This window comes from Echinops telfairi, unplaced genomic scaffold, assembly GCF_000313985.2.
Source record: "Echinops telfairi isolate 266 unplaced genomic scaffold, ASM31398v2 ScPeMD7_6;HRSCAF=24_1, whole genome shotgun sequence".
Lineage (NCBI taxonomy): Eukaryota > Metazoa > Chordata > Mammalia > Afrosoricida > Tenrecidae > Echinops > Echinops telfairi.
Window position 1 is genome coordinate 14,349,498 of NW_022103903.1, and position 6,000 is coordinate 14,355,497.

A 6,000-nucleotide genomic window follows, 5' to 3' on the forward strand; every position below is an offset into this window, starting at 1 on the left:
AGTTCCAATCAAATCTATAGACCAGAGTCTGATTCAGAAGATGTGTAAAATTAAGTAAATAGAATGAGGAGTGTTTGTTTTCATTGCAGACAGTTTCTAGATCTTCTAAGGTTGCATAAACAGTAATATATTTGTTTAATGCTTCAACATGTTCAGCATAGAATTACCTCCTTTATCTTGTTCCTAAGCAAACCTGGCAAAACAGATATAGAAAAATAGATATAAGTCATAGAAAAAAAAATTACAGCTGAAATAATAGAAATAAAAGATATAGAGGTTTTAAAATAAGTAGAGATAACTGGTGCTAAAATATAATACTTCTTTATAACTAATTACAACATTATAAAGCTCAGTTCTCTGTACAGATAGTCACCATTTGTATTAGTCTGGGTACATTACAGAAACAAATCCACAGAAACCCATTATAAGAGAGAGTTTTATATAAAGAGTAAGTGTACATGAAGAAAACATCCCAACCCAGTGCTGCCCAAGCCCACAAGTCCAACATTAGCCCATATGTCTGACACTAATCCACAAAGTCCTCCTCCATCTCACAAAATACACGCAATGCTGCTGACTGCAGGGGGAAAGCCGAATCAGTGAAAGGGTAATCATCTCAGCGCTGGCAGGGGTCTCCACACGGCTGCTCCAGCACCCAGAGCTGCATTGGGGTAAGTCCATGTGACTTATCCTCAGGGATGTCATACAGGAAGTGAGCCTTGCCAGCTGAAGCAGGGAACTGGCTAAGGCAGCTGCCCTGGTCTGACCATGAGAAAGAAGAGATGGAAGACCTCAAAAGGCGAGGCTCACTGAGCCATTTATCTCTCCACCCTTCAATTAACCCCACATGGGTTTATCAGCCAGGTTGGCACAATAAACTTTAACTATCTCACCAACTTACAAAAATTGGGGCATTTCAATTGTTTTTTGGTGAGTAATAACTATTGTGGTAGTTACATAATCTGTTGTCAATTTGAGTATTAAGAGTGAAGGGGTGGAGTTTAGCCTGTCAATCAGGTCACAGCTTGATGACCTCATGTGAAAATCAGAGGAGATAAATAGCTTGCTGGAGGCAGGACACACGTATACTCCCTGTCAGGCATGCTTGCTGTATGGCTCAGCCATGCAGCAGCCCTGGAGCTGAAGGAGCCACGTGAAGACCCCTGTCAGTGCTTATGGGATGATGTGAGTATTGTCTATGAATTCTGTGTGGCCATTGTAATGAATTCTTAAACCCTGCATGGGCATAGAGTGCTGTGGGAGGAATAGGTGGTGTCCAAAAAGGTAAAGAAGGATGGACTGTGGAAACATGTCTGATCCCTGTCTCATGGCAATAAGTGTGGGATACAGAAAGGTTTTGCCCCAGGTTGTTCCCCATATTGTATGCCAAGGTAGGATGTTGCTTACTAGCACATGGAAGGTCCACTGCTTAGAGGTTATCTCCCTAGGGTATCAGCCATCTAGGCAATCAGACCCTATTGTATGCTCCACCCTAGGTGGGGCCCACTCTCTGCTGATAAGGATAGTGGATTGTTTCCCTGCCCAGAGACAAGGGCATGCCAACTCAAGAAGGACCAGGTTGGGCTGCCATATTGAATTTAGGATCCGCTCATCTTGTCACATGCCCCCCCTAGCTCATCCTCTTCCTGCCTATTGGACAGTCCTTTCCTGTTAGGTATGTGGTTACTTGTAATCAGTGGAGCTTGTGTGTCATCTAAATGTATATAAGCCAGGATGAGAAATATATTCTCTCTCTACGTGGACCTGGTTACTGAGATCATGGCCAACCCGGAGGTGAACATGCTACTGTGAAATGTGTCTGACTCCTTTATTTTACTCTCTCTCCTATCTTCTATGACTTTACTATAACCTTTATGTATTATCACCGTACAATTACGCCTACAGACCTTTTGGTTGTTAGAGGCTGGTTCCCTTTGACAAGCCCTGCGATGCCTCTATTGCCACTGGATCCACAAGACTTTCCACCCACTGGCCTGTGATCTTCCTGCATTTGGCATCAATCCATGTGTTTTGTGAGTCTGAAGAGGACTTTATAGATTGGTATCAAACATAGGAGCTAATGGACTTGATCTGAACTGGGCTGGAATGTTTCCTCAATATTGAATTGTTCGTGTATATAAAGCTCTTTGTTATAAACATAGGAGTGTCTATGAATTTCTTTCTCTAGTCTTCCCAGACTAACACAGCTATAAAACAATAGTTTAAAGCAGCCATTCTATTTTGCTTGCTTATCTGTAGATCAAATAGTTGGGAAGGGTTTGGTAGGGTCAATTATCTGCTAAATGTGGAGTAAATTTTAGTGACTGGGACTGAGAATCTACTTCCAAGGTGGTATTTCATTCAATATCCACATTTTATTTTCCTGGGAGAATTTTTATCCTTTGGTATTTAATCCTGAAAGGCTTTTCCATCTAAATCATTCATTCCTCCATCTGAGCCAACCAAATTGTTCTAGTGTGGAGATTTCATTAGCATCAATATTGACAAAGCATCATTTAGCCCCGGTGAACAAATATAGTGAAAAAGATCAAAAATGGAAAGTCCTTAAGTAGGAGGAACAGGAAAAATATGAAATACAGTGATTATTTCTGTACACCAGACTACATACACATCTATAATAATATATGTAGAACTGTGTTTTTTATGACAGAGTACATTTTAAATTACAGTATAGGAAGCTGTATAGTTACTCCAAATAAGTACAATATAGACGTTTCTTCTCTTCAAGAAACTTATTTATACCACTCCGACGTTGTCATAAAAGAAATCATCACATACAAGTATGAATATTTACTTGTTTTAAATTTGGGAACAGAAGAGTGGGTTATGCCTCCAGTAATAGTACTATTGATCTTTTAAAATCCTACATGGTTTTTGTTTTTAAAATATTTATTACCTTTTAAAATATTTATTACCCCACTTCCACTTTAAGTCACATTTTAAGGTAATGCATATGTATCACCATATTTTTGTATATGCACTTATAATTTTGTAACCATGGAATTTTTATTTCCAAAAAATGTTTTATGCTATATGTATATTAAATATTACTCATAAATTTAATATGAGGTACATATAACAATTTACTTATTTATTTATATGAATATATGATTGAATATATATATTTAATTCAGCCCTTTCTATTATACATGATTTGTTAATTCTAATAGCTAAACATTATTCAATGACAGAATAGACATTTTTATAAGGCTTACTACATGAAAAACAAATTGCCACCAACTTTTTCAGCTTTGCAAGTTGTAGTACAATAGATTATGCAGATCTCTAAAATATACATATACTTAAAAATTCTTCAAAGTGGCATTCTCATCCGCAGACCATAAGGATTGCTCTCTTTACTTCTAACTTTTGCCAAACTAATAAGTAATAAAGCAATACCTCAGGCTGTTTTCCGGATTTTTAATGAGATGTATATGTCTTCAGGCCATTTAAAATATTCTGGATGGCCTCTTATGAAAAATGTTCTTATTCATTTTTTAAATCATTTTTCTATTAGCATTAATTTATTGTTCTTGTGCATTTTCAAAAATTTATACATTCATATGTATCATCTCTCCTATCCGTGCCATTTTGGTAGTATCTATTCTTTAATTATGAGAAGTTCTTAATATGTGTATAATCAAATTTATCCTTTATTTTTATTATAAAATCAAAATTATTCATTATTTTGCTCTATTGTATGTGTTTTTGAAGTTCTTAGATGTTATAATATTAATCATAAATTAATTCTCTCATATTTTCCATCAATTTAGTAGCTTTATTTTGACAATTTTTGGTCCTCATTCTACCTAGAACCAACTTTAATATTTGATGGTAATTATTTCCCCAGACTTATTTTTCTACTTGTACTTCAGCAAGTTTCATCATTTAAATAATCCACTGTTACTTATGGCATCATCTTTATCAAATTTTAGTTTGTCATATATACATAGATTTGCCTCTGGGCTCTTTGTTCACATGCACTAGTCTATGTATTCTGCCAATGGCATATAAGTTTACTGGGCTTGGTTATGAATTTTTTATCAGATATAGATTTCTTTCTATAGCTTTGTATTACAAGTGTTTTATGAAGTATTCTACACTTTTCCCCCAAGGTGATTTAGTCATATGTGAAAGCTTATCCATTTATGTAAATTTTAAATTGAATTAATTTTATTCTATTTTTTAAATCCACATGGAATTGTAATTGAGATTGGCTTAAACATATAGATTAATTTGAAATAGAGTTGGCATGTTTCAAATATCCATTCAAGTAACTCTGAATGTCAGTGGCCTCAATTCATCCATTAAAGACAAAGGCTAGCAGACTGACCCATCAATCTGCTGCCTGCAAAAGAAACATCTTAAGCTCTCAAACAAAAATAGACTAAGAATAAAAGGCTGGCAGAAAATATGCCAGGCAAAAGGCAACTTTATAAAAGCAGTGGTTGCAATCCTAATCTCTGACAAAATTGACCTCAAGGTGCAAACTATAACAAGAGATGAGGAGCACTATATAATACTCAAAGGTTCAGTAAACCAGGAACCAGTGAGCATAAAATATATGTGCACCTAATGAGAGACCCGCAAAATTCCTCAAGCTATTCAAAAGATGAAAACAGAAATCACAGATTCAACAATCATAGAAGGTGACTTTAATAAACCACTATCTGAGATAAGTCACTGTGAAAGAAGCTCAGCAAGGAGGCTACTGAGCTAAACACTAAAATTAGGCAACAGGACCTGATAGACATTTATAGAGTTTTACATCCAAATGCAAACAAATTCACATCCTTTTCAAGAGCACATGGCTCATTTTCTAATATAGACCACATACTGGGGCAGAAGTTGAGACTGAGTAAATTGAAACACATTGAGATTATTCAGACATCCTTCGCAGATCACCATGCCATAAAGTTGGAGATCAATAAAGGACAACCAGTAAAAGAAGGGCAAACAACTGGAGGATGAATAACAATCTTTAGCGATATGAATGGGTACTGGCCCAGATTAGAGAGGAGTTTAGGAAAATTTTGGAAACTAATGATGGTAATACAATGTATCTAAATCAATGGGATACTGCAAACGCAGTTATCAGAGGTAGCTTGAGAGCAGTACATGCATATATGAAGAAGGAAGAGAGACTATGGCTGACATGCTATGACAAAAGAGAGTCAACAGAACAACCCCTCCAAGAGCCAAAGAAAAGAAATAATAATACTCAGGGCAGAGTTAAACCAGTGGGAAGACAAGAAAACAATTCAAAAAATCTATACAGCAAAAAGCTGATTATTTGAAAGGACCAACAGAATTGACAGAATGCAGGCAAGCTTAACCAAGGAAAGGAAGGAGCAAACATCAATAGCCAGGATGAGGGATGAAACAGGAAATCACAATGAAACCCGAAGGACAAAAGTCTGCATTCTAATGAATTCAATAACAAGGAAGGCATGGACAAATACTTGGGAAAACAATCCCTCTCTAGATTATCCCAGATAGAGGTCAAGAACCTCAATAGACCCATAGCAAACGAAGAAATCGATACAACTATCAAGAAACTACCAACAAAAAAGCTCCCATAGCAGATGGCTTCATAGGAGAATTCTACCAAGCATTCAAGGAAGAGCTGACACCGATCCTCCACAAATTATTCCAGAGCATAGAAAACAATGCCAAACTCATTCTACCAAGCCAGTATAACATTGATACCCAAACAGGGCAAGGATGCACAGGAATAGAGAACTGCAGACTGATATCTATAATGAACACAGATGCAAAAATTTTTAACAAAATATTGGCTAGTAGAATACAAAAGTATATAAAATATATCATTCACCATGAACAGGTGGGATTCATCCTAGGGATGAAGGGAAGGTTTAACACCCCAAAATCCATCAATACAGTGAACCCTCGTTTATCGCGGTTAATCGGTTCTAGACCCTACCGTGATAAATGAAATTCCGCGAAGTAGGATTCCTT

At 36.5% G+C, this 6,000-nt stretch overlaps 1 protein-coding gene across 1 annotated transcript in view; it reads right to left on the reverse strand.

Moving 5' to 3' along the window:
- Nucleotides 1-6,000, reverse strand: part of PROS1 (protein S) — a 98,104-nt gene that overhangs the window by 57,629 nt on the left and 34,475 nt on the right. The gene's annotated exons all lie outside the window — the stretch shown is intronic.